The sequence below is a fragment of the Malaclemys terrapin genome, chromosome 3, assembly GCF_027887155.1.
Source record: "Malaclemys terrapin pileata isolate rMalTer1 chromosome 3, rMalTer1.hap1, whole genome shotgun sequence".
Classification (NCBI taxonomy): domain Eukaryota; kingdom Metazoa; phylum Chordata; order Testudines; family Emydidae; genus Malaclemys; species Malaclemys terrapin.
Window position 1 is genome coordinate 182,863,564 of NC_071507.1, and position 15,313 is coordinate 182,878,876.

A 15,313-nucleotide genomic window follows, 5' to 3' on the forward strand; every position below is an offset into this window, starting at 1 on the left:
CATAACAGCTTCATCTAACACAGACCACAGGCTTCTCAAATTCTATTATTGAAATCAATAATCTTCATATTTGTAAAGATTATTGACAGGGATGTGAAGGGTAACAAAAAGGGTTTCTACAGGTATGTTAGCAACAAGAAGAAGGTCAGGGAAAGTGTGGGACCCTTACTGAATGGGGGAGGCAACCTAGTGATAGATGATGTAGAAAAAGCTGAAGTACTCAATGCTTTTTTTGCCTCCGTCTTCACAGACAAGGTCAGCACCCAGACTGCTGCACTGGGCAGTATGGGGAAGAGGTGAGCGGCCTTCAGTGGTGAAAGAACAGGTTAAGGACTATTTAGAAAAGCTGAACATGTACAAGTCCATGGGGCCGGATGCAATGCATTCAAGGGTGCTGAGGGAGTTGGCTGATGTGATTGCAGAGCCATTGGCCATTATCTTTGAAAACTTGTGGCGATTGAGGGAGGTCCCGGACAATTGGAAAAAGGCAAATATAGTGACCATCTTTAAAAAAGGGAAGAAGGAGCCTCCAGGCAGACTCACCTCTGTGCCTGGAAAAATCTTGGAGCAGGTCTTCAAGGAATCCATTTTGAACCACTTGGAGAAGAGGAAGGTGATCAGGAACAGTCAACATGGATTCACCAAGGGCGAGTCATGCCTGACCAACCTGACTGCCTTCTATGATGAGATACTGTAACTGGCTCTATGGATATGGGGAAAGCAGAGGACGTGATATACCTTGACTTTAGCAAAGCTTTTGGTATGGTCTCCCACAGTATTCTTGCCAGCAAGTTAAAGGAGTATGGATTAGATGAATGGACTATAAGGTAGATAGAAAGCTGGCTAGATCATTGGGCTCAATGGGTAGTGATCAACGGCTCAATGTCTAGTTGGCAGCCAGTATGAAGCAGAGTGCCCCAGTGGTCGGTCCTGGGGCTGGTTTTGTTCACATCATTATCAATGATCTGGATGATGGGATGAACTGCACCCTCAGCAGGTTCGTGGATGACACTAAGCTGGGGGGAGAGGCAGATATGCTGGAGGGTAGGGATAGGGTCCAGAGTGACCTAGACAAATTGGAGGATTGGGACAAAAGAAATCTGATGAGGATCAACAAGGACAAGTGCAGAGTCCTGCACTTAGGATGGAAGAATCCCATGCACTGCTACAGGCTGGGGACTGACTTGCTAAGCAGCAGTTCTGAAGAAAAGGACCTGAGGGTTACAGTGGACGAGAAGCTGGATATGAATCAACAGTGTGCCTTTGTTGCCAAGAAGGCTAATGGCATATTGAGCTGCATTAGTAGGAGCATTGCCAGCAAATCGAGGGAAGTGATTATTCCCCTCTATTCGGCACTGGTGCAACCACATTTTGAGCACTGCGTCCAGTTTTGGGGCCTCCACTACAGAAAGGATGTGGAAAAATTGGAGCGAGTCCAGCAGAGGAAAACACAAATGATTAGGGGGCTGAGGCACATGACTTCTGAGGAGAGGCTGAGGGAACTGGGCTTATTTAGTCTTCAAAAGAGAAGGGTGAGGGGGGATTTGATAGCAGCCTTCAACTACCTGAAGGGGAGTTCCAAAGAGTCTGGAGCTCGTCTGTTCTCAGCGGTGGCAGATGACAGAACAAGAAGCAATGGTCTCAAGTTGCTGTGGGGGGACATCTAGGTTGGATATTAGGGAAAACTATTTCACTAGGAGGGTGATGAAGCACTGGAATGGGTTACCTAGGGAGGTGGTGGAATCTCCATCCTTAGAGGTTTTTATTAAGGCCCAGCATGACAAAACCCTGGCTGGGATGATTTAGTTGGGGTTGGTCTTGCTTTGAGCAGGGGGTTGGACTATATGACCTCCTGAGGTCTCTTCTAACCCTAATCTTCTATGATTCTATGATTTTTTCAAGTGATATATTCATCAACGGACCCATTTATAAAAACATATATGTTGTTGATTAGATTTCCTCTTTGCCAGCCATAAGTTGCAACCATGATAACTACCATACCAAAATCACTTGTCCCTATGGGTGAAAACCTTCACTCTACAATACTTAAAATCTCCCCTGTTCTATGGTGTATTTCTTTAAGGATAAATTCCACTGAATAACAAAGAGTTCCTGTGAAATCCGCAATCATTTTCTGCAGGATAAGACAGGTTCTATAGGAGTCTTTACAATTATTTTTTGTCCTAATTGCATGAATAGCTTCACTTTCATGTTGCTGAGCCTTTTCGGTTCTTCCTCACTGAGATATGTGAGCCTACTGGCCTATACCCAATTCAAAGATAAGTCACAGTGGCAGCCATCTTGGATTAATGTACCTGAAATGTTGCCTCAGTCCTTCAGAGGAACCCTGCTCCTTTCCCATAAAAAAAAACAAATCTGTGGGAGAGGCAAACATGAACTTCACGAGGCTCACCTCACAGGGTTAACTCACTGTTAGAGCTGGTTGACAGTTTTTTCAAATTTTTGATGAAAAAATGGCATGTTTTTTGGATGGAACTTTTCACTAATTGCCATATTTATGGACTAGCTTGTAAATAAAAACTTGCCCTTTTTTGCTCTTCAAAAACCCTTCACCAGTTTTTGACCAGCTCTACTTTGTCTGCAACTCCCAAAGGCTTTGGGAGACTACAGAGGTATCCTGGGGAGGAGGTATACAGACCTGGAATGCTTTTGCAGTGGCTCCAACCCTGCACTCCAATCCTGGATTGCACTCCTCTCTGGTAAGCTCATAGGCTTCTCTCTTCCTGGAAGCCTGGCCCCTTTGGGCACAGTGCCTCTCCTGGGTCTCCCCTGGAAACTGAACCCATATGCCCTCAGAGGACTGAATCTGGTTTCTGCTGGTTCCTCATCCTTTCATTGAATCGAGGTCCCAGTACCATTCCTTCATGCCGTACCCCATTTTCACTTCCTTTGTCTCAGCTTGTTTTCTGTTCAATCTCTCTCTCTCTCTCTCTCCTTGTATACTTCTGTTTCTTCTTGTTCTTTTTTTTGTTTTTGTTTTCTGTTTATTTTGCCTTATGTTTGGTTATTTATGTAGCTTTTTAGCTTGTTTTTGGCTTCCAACCTCTTCTTTCCCTCAGTTACAGTTCTTTTCTCCTCCTTCTCCCTCTAGTCTTTTCCCTAGCTCTCTTTGCTCTCACAGGGCCACCTAAGGTTGCATTGCACTGGTACAGTCTCCCTGGCTTACCTTGGAATGAGACAATATTTTCCCTGTGCTCTGAGGTTTGTGGTTCAAACACTCTCCTGTCAGCCCATCTAATGGGGTCAGAACAGCTCCATCTATACTAGACTAGTTCTCTCTTGGGTAATATGCTTGTGTGCAATGTTCTGAGAAGTCCTACATTTGATGGAGTCAGAGAGAATGATAGCATTTATTAAACACTATTTAAAAGACAAATATCATGCATGGTTGGAAACATGACATAAAAATCTAATATACAGAAATCTTACTACTAAAAGGCTCTTTTAAGATGCTCTTCAGACGCCTGGGAAATGTGGTTACACAGGAAGATAATATAAGACACAGAAACATCCATTTTTAGAAATCACAGCCTGCCTTTTGTCTCAGGAGCTGACAGGGCTAGAGAAAGACGGAGGAAAACTTCCTGGCTCCTCTTCCTTCTTAGCTATTTATCTCCTCAGGCATCACATCATTCCCTCTTCCCTTCTTCTGGAGTCCAGCTATGCCCATCTCGCTCCATTTTATTTAAAACACCTTACTTTTTTAGCATGTGGAAGTTTATATGTGCCTCAGTATTGGCCTTCATCCTGTGTTTTGGGCATCACATCACTGGCAGGCAGCCTGATTCTGCCTTTGGACAGTCTGAAGTTGAACATCATGGGTGGGCCCTGACATTAAGGGCGCTTCCATTGTGGGGTGTGCAGTTTTCACACTTGATCCTTCACCATAGTGGGTGACTTTGGCCCAAATTTCTATTCTTCTTACTGTTGTGCAGCATGCTTTACTGCAGTTATCCACATAGTTCCTTCCCCCACCCCAGAGACAACTGCATTTTGATAATGATGTAATGTATATAACTTGTTGAGCTCTTTGGGATCCTTTGGACTGAAGGCACGTTATAAATTATGTAGCATAAAATCTCTTGATGTGCACATGTGGTAGGCAATGCTATAAACAGGCAAGTAATACTTGTAAATCTACATGGCCTCAAATTTCAGCAAAATTTAATTTTTTTACCTTTGTGTGCAAATGACTGTATGTACACGTAGCTATCTGTTGGTAATTTTTAATGCAAATAACTGCTGTGTATTCCCCACCTTCCCCCTCTTTTGTAAAACATTCACCAGATTTTGTTTTTTTGTTTTTTTTGTTAAATGCCTTGATAGGCTACTAGTAATCTACCACTAATCCTTTCTCCTCAGTACACACATAAAGAAATAAAAGATGCCAGTTTGTGGCTTAGCTGCATTCAGGAAAACCTCCGTATTGCTGCCAAGAACTGCCATCTGCCACCTACAAACGCAGGTGCCAGGGAGTCTCCTCTGCACACAAAGCATAATAATATAACACAAAGGACCAATGTGCACTAATAATTGCTAAACACACAGAAAGAGGGGCCAGAACATTTTTATGAAAGTTTACTTAGTCTGTGGAGATTTGCATACAGATGGCTAGGTCAGGGTGCTGTGTATGCTGCCTGGGCCACTGTGGGGTAGGACTGTCTTCAAGCAGCCTTTATAAGCACACACGGCTTTTACTATGGCATAGTGTTGTGGAGAGACCTCATTCTGCACACACTGAATAGTCATTCAAGTAGCTTGCTTTGAAATGAGAAAAGGCCTTGGATGGGGAGGGGGAAGGAAATTCTTTTCTTTGTGAGACAGAGGAGGAGTGTTGGGAAAGGGGCCAGAGGACTTAAAGAATGTGGGTTAGCAACAAGGAATTAGAGGAAAGTTTCTGTGGAGACACACAATTAGATATGTGGCATTCACCCCTCTCCTTCTAGTGGGCAACAAGAGCAAGCACATTTCAAAGGGTTCATGGTCTGCACAAAACAAGGAGAAGGGGAGAAAAAACCACCCTAATTTTTAAAGTATAATGAAAAGTGTAACTGTCTTAAAATAAAACAAACCAAGAGGTTAGGCAGCAAGAAATTTCCCTCTGAGTAAGAGGATGATAGTACAAACCCTGAATTTACTGGCTTTCCTTTTTTGCATGCCTGTTAAAATAGTGGGATGTTTTAGACTGAAAGCACTGTAAATGGAGATTGCTATGAATTTATGGAACTTCTTATTTCATGAAGACATCCTGACAGGGGCTTAGGTTTACTTACAAAACAGTGTTGCCTCATTCAGAATACTGATGGCAGGTGTCAGGGCTTAGCTACAAAGGTGTTAGGTACTGTGGAAACACCACAGATAGGTAAGGGGGAGATTTTCAAATGCTCCCAAATCTCATTCTCTTATACAGAGGCCTAACTGCTTTTGAAAATCTCCCCCTTAATAGACATGCAGCTTAGCTGTCCTCTCACACCAGCTTTACACCATTGTGACTCCATTAAAACCAATGGATTCACTCCTGATTTACAGCATTGAGAGGGAGAAGAGAATCAGGCCTATATGTCTTTCACCTGTCCCTGTGAAAAAAAGCTTCCCATTTCACCACCAGCTGTAGTTCTTTGCAAAATTGTCACAATGATGCTTTGTGGAAAATTTACAAAATGCAACTACCTAGTTACAGGGCATAATTACACCTTTTACCACCTTTATGTACAAACAGAAGCCGAGCTCCAAAAGATACTATTACAGTTAAGTGTGTGTGTATAGGAGCAACTCACACTGCCTTACATTGTCAAGTGTCTCTCTCTAGATACTTACACATCAGCACTGTATCTGAGCACCTCACAGTTATTGATGGACATTTATCCAGTAGTGTAATTGAGGCTTCTCATTTGGAAAACATGGAGTTTAGTTTACCTGCTTATTGCTTACCACTACGCCACTGCGATTATCCTCACAACACCCTGGTGAGATAAGAAAGCTGTAGATCTGTTTTACAAATGGGAAACAGAGGCAGATTAAGGGACTTGCCTAAGATCACACAGGAAGTCTATGTATGAGGCAGGAACTGACTCCAGCTCTTTTGAGCACCAACCTAGTATATTATCCCCAAGGCCGTTTCTTCCTGCCCTGGAAATGTTTATTGGTTTTGGATGCCAGACCTGAGTCACTTAAAGGGGCATGATTTTCAGAGAGTGGTTTGTCAGGACTGTAAACCACCTTCAGGGTGTGTGGAGCTCAGTGTGCAGGGGAGGCAGGGAATGAGTGGGGCCGAGGAGGAGCAGGATTGCAGGCTCCACTATTGCAAGGATTCTTGTATTGTTCCATCCTCCTGCCACCACTGCCAACAGGCCTACATAGGCTTCTTCCGTCATTGTGCTGCAGTAGCCTCCACTGAGCCAAAACACAAGACTCGTATAATCATTTTCCTCACTCCTCTTCTCAATAGCCAACCTGAGTAGTAGTGTCAGTTGTTAGGCCTAAGATTTCTTGTTTATGCTGTTAATGCCATAATTTCTGCAAGGCTCATCTTTTCTCTCAGGCTTTGGGAGACTGTGACTTTTGGAAATTGTGATTGTAGGGGTGTGGAATTGCATGATGGATTTGTGGTGAACTATCTTAAACTGACTCACCTGGATTTTTAAGTGATTTCAAGGTACCTTGAGCATATGAATGGGAACATAAGGATATACTCTATACTTCAAAATTAATAAGGCATCCATCACTTTCATGAAACTGCAATTTTATTTAAAAAAGAGAAATAAACTTGAATTGTGTATTTGCAGTAAAAAGTCCAGTCCTTTCATGTTGTTATTTTTTTTTTTTTTTTTGGTGAAAGTGCTTATGTTTTATATGGCTAGCACTCCACAAGGTTTGGATTTCTTAAGCCATTTTGACTGCATGGCAGATTTGTAGCCCCTCTCTGAGAAAACACCTCAGTCAGAAGAGGTCCCTCTCATAGTTAGTAGGTAGAAATTGGTCCAAAGAAATGAAAGAAATAAAGTGGGTGATCTCCAGTCACTCAGCAGCAGTGTGTGGCTGCTGACCCAGGTATTTTCTAGCAGCCAATTCAGTATCAGACACTGTGGATGCCAGTTTTGAGGTTGAAACAGACTAACACGGCTGCTACTCTGAAACCTACCATTAGATTCAGTTTGTCTCCTTGTACATACTGTACATTTCAGGGTGCTATCATATGAATGGCTAAGTAATACGAGGCTGATACAACCAGATAGATGTCCTCTCAGGATCATCTCATGTGTTATGGTAGGAATATTTTTAAACAAAATAGCTTCTCTTTATTTTTAAATGTAGGGCTTACATAATCACAAAGCATTTTACAAGCCTTCTGGGTGAAACAGAAACAAACAAACAAACAAAAAGTAGTGGTGAACATCATCCAGATGCCTGAATACCAATACTGCGAAATGTCCATATAAATGATCCCTTCAGGAATTTGGGTTTTACTCAGAATTCCTTCTTGGTCTATGAGGTCTGAAATTATGCCAGTTTTAGGAGTTCCAGGTATTTTCCATAAAGGCTGCTTTCCAAACTTTTTCAAAGTAATCACAGGATCTCTAAGGATGTTCTAACCATGTGCTCCTGGGCATCCCAACACATGGAATCTTAACCTTTTAATCACCTCTGTTCATTGCAACTTACTTATCATGTATCACAAAAGCCTCTTCAACACATGTATTGAAATGTTCTTCAAGATTTATTGCTGGATAACGGGGAGGGGGAGGGAGATTGCTTCAAATGTACTTACAAAAAAGCTCAGAGTAAATGACATCTTAGAAAAAGTTAACACAAAGGTTTCTAGGGACAGACCTCCATTGCAACCCCAGATCTTCATTCCCCACAGATGTGAGGAAAATTTGGATCCAGAGTCAATCTTTGGGGCTTCGTAAATTATGGAAAATATACTTCCCTGACTCAGATTTATTAATGTTTGTGAATGTTCATATATATATAGTATGTGGCAGAGGTGCCAGAACAGGGGTGGCCTGGGCCTCCCACATTTTACCAGCTGTAAGGGCGAGTGATGGGGGGGAGAAGGCGGAGAGGAGTGAGAAGGGGGCGGGGTCTTGGGGGAAGGGGCAGTGCAAGGGAAATGGATTAGGGAGAAGGAGTGGCACATAGGCGGGGCTTGGGGGACGGGACGATACGAGTGCGGTGCCTTGGGGGAAGGGGCAATGCGAGAGAGGGGACTTGGGGAGAAGGGGATGCACAGAGGTGGGACACCGGTTTGGGCACTGGTGGCCCCTCCACTTTTAGGGACCTTCTGCCACTCCTACTCTGGGGACCATATAATTATCTGATAGGTCAGGGTCCAGGTAGTTCATCTTTAATGCTATCCAGGAATGCTTGGAAGCATGGCTGCTTTCTTTTTCGAATAGTGAGTCAGCCCAGCAGCTCATGTTCCTCCTATATATTTTTATTTATATCCAAGTGTTGGTGCTGGATTTGATCTAATCCTTCAAATGAAATCATATTGTAGAAGAACATTTTCTCAAAGGTGACTTGCAACGGGTTTGTATAATGGGGTCTACAAACACCATAGTAAGCACAGACAGTGAGGGGAGGAGAGTCTCTCCTGTTACAAACAAGTAGCTTGATCCCACTCCCACGCAGCTGCGAGAAATGCCAGTCATGGAGGCAGGCACCCACAGATGCAACCAATAGAAAAAAAACAAGCACTGATATAAAGGGAAGAGCACAGAGAAGGAAGGGAAGGAAAAAAAGGCCTGTGATTGCAAAGGGGTGACAGCCCTGCACCAGGTTGCCTCCAAGAAAACAGCCAGGAGACTGAAGGAGACTGCAAGCCCTAAAATTTAGGGATGATAGACTTAACTGAATGTGATGGTCCAAGAACTGAGCTGATGGAGAACTAACTAAGGAGGTCAGTCAGGAGAAACAGAGACCCTCTCAAAAGACCACACTAAGAGACAGTGACAATGTGGTACCAGAAGTGGGATCGCAATTAAACATCACTGCAGAAAAGGGAAGCCAAATAACCCATTTTCCCTCCTTTTCCCCTATATATACAAGAGAACTATGGAGGTGAATCCGCTCCTGCAGTGGCCGGCTGACTCACAAACACAACATATTAGAGAACACAGACACTGGATCTGACCCTGGTGGGACATAAGATACTGGAGAAGGGCCATCCACAGGCCCAAATATGACATTCTATCCACAACTGGACCTGGAGAAGCTAACTGAACTCTCAGATTTCCACATGGAGCAAAGGAAAGATGAGACTTTGAGCCAAGCCTTCAAAGAAGTAGCCACAACAGATGATGAAGAAGTGGATCCTGGACAGGCATGGCGATACCCCCAGTTTGCCCTTAAGACAGACTAGCTATATCACATAGACCAAGACAAGCAGACACAAGAGATACAGACACAACAGCTAGTACTTCAGGTATGTTACTGTGAATTACTGCATTTGGCACAAGCAACCCCTTGTGCGGGACATCTTGGGAAGGATAAGACACAGTCTAGGATTCTGGACTGATACTTTTGGCCAGGGGTCATTAAGGAAGTTGAAAATTTCTGCTCATCTTGTCTTGAATGCCAATTAATAGCTCCTCAGGGAATCCTGTGGACTCCACTAGTACCCAGACCATTGGCAGAGACTCTCTTTGAAAGAATTGGAGTTGACCTTATAGGGCCTCTGGTGAAGAGAACCTTGGACATGAGCATATGTCACCAGATACCCAGAAACCATACCACTCTGATCTACAAATGCTAAGACTATCACTAATGAGCTGCTGAAGGTCTTTGCGTGGGTAGGGTTTCCCAAAGAAGTCCTGACAGAGGTGGGGACAATTTTCACATCCTGGCTGATGAAAGAAGTTTGGGAATTATTAAAAATCAAAGCAATATGCACATCTGTGTACCATTCACAAATGGATGGCCTAGGAGAAAAATTCAATCAGACGCTCATGAGGAGGCTCAAGAAATTCATTGCCTAGGATCCGCAACACAGAGACCAACTACTCCCAGCTTTACTCTTCGCCATCAGAGAAATGTCCCAAGCCTGAATGGGTTTTCACCCTTCAAACTGCTATATGGATAACAACCAAGTGGCATACTTGACTTGGTGTAGAAAACCTTGGAAAGCCAAGCACCAAGAGCTGAAAGCAAAGTGCAGTATGTTTTAAAGTTCATGATAGACTGGAGGCTATGGTGACATATACTAGAGAAAATCTCAAGGAAGCATTGGGACAACAATGGCAGTATAATAAAGGGGATGTTTGTCTTTCAGTTGGGTGACAGAGTCCTGTTACTTCTTCCAAGCTCAGAAGCAAAGTTAATGGCCAAGTGGCAAGGCCCTTATGAGGTAATAAAGAAAGTGGGACCACAGACTATTTAGTCAGACAACCAGGGAAGAAAAAGGAACAAGAAATTTATCACTGAAAATTTACCGAAACCTGGAAAGCCAGGGAAGACCTTTTCATCACACCATATCCTGAGGAATCGGAACTAGGACCCTTAATTATTGTCTGCCTAATAGAAAGCTCAGTACCTCTTGGAAAGGACCTACACCCCTAAACCATAAGCAAAAGGAACAGGCACTCCAACTGGTGGCTGCTTTCCCACAAGTATTCTCAGCTCTCCCCAGGAAGCACAACATTGCATTAACACAGAACCCGGTAAGGTAATACAGGAAGGGCTCTGAACAATCCCCAGCAAGCTGATGGGGGCTGTCAAGAAATAGAGCAGGACCTCATTAGAACTAGGGGTAATAGAAGAATCCCAGAGTGACTGGAGGAGTCTTATCATGCTGGTCCCAAAGCCAGATGGCTCACTACATTTTTGTATAGATTTCAGAAAAGTGAGTGCAATTTCTAAATTGCTCATGGCCTACCATGCCATGAGTGGATGAAGTCTTAAACTAACTGGGAGAAGCCCAATGCATCACCACTTTGGATTTGAACAAAGGGGTATTCCCAGGAGAAGACAGCTTTTTCTACACTGCTAGGCCTATTTCATTTTAAGACCATGTCCTTAGGGTTACACCAGGTGGCAGCCACTTTTCTTCATTTACTCCAACAGCACAGTCAATATGCGGCAGCATACTTGGACGATGTAGTTACCTATAGTAAGGCTTAGGACTCCCATCTGGACAAAGTAGCTGCCGTTCTCCTCTCTCTGAAGGAGTTGGGTTAACAGCAAACCCTGCTAAATTTGCAATAGGAAAGGAAGAAGCCCATTATCTGGGTCACAAAGTTGGTGTAGGGCAAGTCTGTCCGTTGGTGAATGAAGTTTATGCCTTACAGGCACGCAAGAATCCCATGGCCAAAAGGCAAGTGAATGCCTTCTTAGGCTTAGCTGGCTACTACTGATGTTTCATACCCCATTTTGTTACCCCATAGCAGAACCCATAGCCGCCCCAAGACGGGTGCTGTGGACACCCACCTGTGAAAGTGCCTTTCAAAAACTCAAGGCCATAATCTGAAGGCACCCAATGCTGTAGAGCCTGAACTTTGAACAGAAATTTGTACTACAGACAGACGCATCGGAGTTAGGACTAGGGATTGTCCTTTCTCAAGAGGTAAGTGGAGAAGAACACCTGATATTGTATATCAACTGGAAACTCTTCCCTTGTGAGAAAATATACTCAGTGATAGAAAAAGAGTGCTTGAGTGCCAAATGGGCAATAGAGAGGCTGTGGTACTACCTCCTAGAAGACTAATTCACACTAGTCACTGATCACGCTCCCTTGTGCTGGCTAAATGTGATGAAAGACACAAACCCGAGGATCATGGGATGGTACCTGCCGCTAACCATATGCCTTTCAGATACAGAAGTGGGCAGGAAGTTTCTATCACAATGCTGATTTTCTGTCCAGGGAAGTAGCCTATGCCAACAAAGGCCCGGCCTCTGCCTTGCAGGGGAGGATATGTACATACTGAGCATAGCCAGAGTGGGGAGGAGAGTTTCTCCTATTTACAAGCAAGCAGCTTGGTCACACCCCCAATCATGGAAGCAGGCACCCACAGATGAAAAATTGGTTTTGCATAGCACCTAATTTCTATTGCTTTTTTGGAACATATACTGAAAACAGATCTTTACAGTGGTCTGTTTTTAGCTGTAAAGATCTTTGCAATGGTGTAGAGGGTTTCATACAGATGGGGAATTGCAGTTCCTGATACTCCAACAGCGGTGAGTCACCAGAGTGGGCAGAGGTAAAAGGATGGAGTGGGAGGGAGTGGGAGGATATAGGAGGCTTAATGAATAAAAATATATGGAAGTGGGTATATAAGAGATTAGAAATTCATACATTCCAAAACCAGTGGTGACCATTGTGATCATCTGGTCTGACATTCTGTATAAAACAGGTTATCAAACTTCCCAAAATAATTCCTGTTTGATTTAGAGCATGTGTTTCATGTCTTTAAAAAAATCTAATCTTGACTTAAAAATTGCCAGTGAGGGAGAATCCACCATGACCATTGGTAAGTTGTTCCAATGGTTAATTATGCTCTCTTTTAAAAATGTATGCTTTATTTCCAGTCTGAGTTTGTCTAGCTTCAACCAGCTAGTGGATCTTGTTATACCTTTGTCTGCTAGACTGAAGAACCCATTATGAAATATTTGTTTCCGATGAAAGTGCTTATAGTCTGTGATCAAGTCACCCCATTAACCTTCTCTCTGTTAAGCTACACAGATTGAGCTCCTTAAGTCTATCACTATAAGGCATGATAAACATAGAAATAAAGAGCAGGCAAATGTCTTCAGACCAAATGAGAATGCTGAACCATCAACACTAAAACCCAGCTGAAATGTCCAAATAAATGTTTCTATGCTTCCAGCAGAAGTCTGTCCCTGTAATATTTCTGCAGAGGCTGAAGACAAAGTTCTGGAAAAAGTGCAAGAAATCATGATCTGAAGTTCAAATCCAATTTTCAGTTCCAAGAAGTTTGGATAAGCTTTGGATAACCACACACAGCTTTGGATTCTGCAATGTGTATCTGTCTAGGTTTTCATCCATCACCATGATATCAGAATACCTTTAGGTGCTGAAGAAGAACAATACGAAAATGGAGAAATAAGCAAAACTGTTCCTGAGCCCAAGGGTGAATCTGAAATCTATAGCATAAATGACAATGTATCTAAGTTTGAATGTAGTGATGGCCTTCTCCATATTCTCCTGCTTCAAAAAGAGAGTCGCGCTAGCTGCTACCACATCCAAATTAGGGCCAAGTATCTGAAAAACTGTGTATGATTTGGCCAAAACAAGGCAAATTTGCCACAGTATACTCTTCCAAATTCTACTGTGTCAGCTCTGGCTGAAATGAAGGCCATGTCCATTTCGATTAATATGTCATCCCTTTGAAGTAAAATAACATCATGAGGGGTGGAGGTATAAAGGATGGGTAAGTGGGTGGAGCTGGGGTCAATCATTTGGTTTGGGACCCCATTAACCAACTCTCCTCATCTGACTCATACTATGAAGACTGTCAGTCAGGTGGTACTATTTGTACATAAATACTTACTACATTCTCATATTTCTACAAATTGGACCAGATCCTTAGGTGGTGTAAATCAGTGTAGCCCCATTGAAATCAGTGATCTGTCATATGTCAACTACAATGTCCTTTGTAATAAATCTTGTATGTGCTTTCTAAATTAAAGGGATTATTCACTCCTCTTTCACTGCAGCCTTAGATATGGGGCTAAAATATTAGTTGAACATGGCCAAGAATTGGAGATGTACAGATCTGTCCATCCATTACACAGACAGACCCACTGATTCTAGATCTGGCAGTAGAGCAAAGGAGTATTAGTAATAGGAACTACTGGCATGCTGGTGCATAGAGTTCTGCAGACAACAGCTCTCAATCCCATGCATCTTTCCTTTAAACAAAACCTATCTAAAGCCATACATTGACTTGGTGACACGCACTCACTCACAGAACAGCATTCACTTCTTGAGGGAAGACAAAAACACATCAGGATTCTGATAGCATCAGGTCAAGCAAATCCAGATGTATTTTTGGCTTTCAACAAGATATATCCCTTGCTCTGCAATGGGACTTTTGTGCATTGCTATTTTTCAATTGCTATAATCGTGGCTTGGAAAATATCTTGGTCTTTTGCAGCAGCCAAGTACACATGCAGTTCCCCACAAACTCTTCACAAAACATATGCTGAATAACATCTGGGAGATACGAAGATATGACCCTCAACATGATTTGAAAGGATTTTTTTTCCAGCTATCTAAAAAAGTATATAACAAAGCATATCTGTACAGGGACAATAAAAGCATGTACAACACGGAATTTTTAATGATTTCATGCCTAAGAGGTTATCCAATAATTATAAAACAAAAGATTCAGAACCAAGGCTCCTGGAGGCAGGTTTCTGGGTGTGGCCAATCAGCACACAATGCAGTGCAACTCAGACTTAAGGCCACTTTTGTGGTCCCTGATCCTGGGTTGGCTGTGTGTCAGACTGGTAATGCTGCATAAGGTTGCTCTAACTTGAACCAGCCTTAAGATTGCTCTAATTTGAGCCAGCTGCCAATGACCCCAATGGGAGAAGATAGCACCTAAGTTTTGCCAGGGCACATTGCAGCCCTAGTTATGCCCCTTTTCTACAGCCACGCCCCCTACATTGGTGGCAGGGGTGGAATAGGCTGATGAGGAGGTGTTACTCTGAGTATACGCCATCACAGGGAATAACTATAATAATAAAATGGGGATAATATTTACCTACCTGAGGTGTGTGCTGGAGAGCCTACATTTGGGCAATCCTTCTGTGGGTTGCTATCCCGCTGTAGGGATGCTTTACACTGGTGGAGTGGCACAGAACACTATGTTGCAGCACAAAACTGACTCCTGGGTGATGTTCTTAGATCTGCTGATAACTTCCTGGGTCACCACAAGTCACTTGGGCCAATGTTGTTAAACTCAGGTGCCTAATTATTGATTTACATGCCTAATTCTAGGAATCTGAGTTTGAAAATGTTGACTTTAATGTCTCGTCTCTTTGTAAAATGGGGATAGTAATACGAACCTGCCTCCTAGGAGCGGTGTAAACCACAGTGCACTAATGTTGGTAAAGTGTTTGGAGCTCCTTAGGTGAAAAGGGCTATGCAATTGCAAAGTATTACAGTAAAAACTCAAAGTTGTGAACACCTCGGGGATAGAGGTTGTTCCTAACTAGAAATGTTCATAACTCTGAACAAAACATTATGGTTGTTCTTTCAAACGTTTACAACTGAACTTTGGCTTAATACTACTTTGAAATTTTACTATGCAGAAGAAAAATGCTGCTT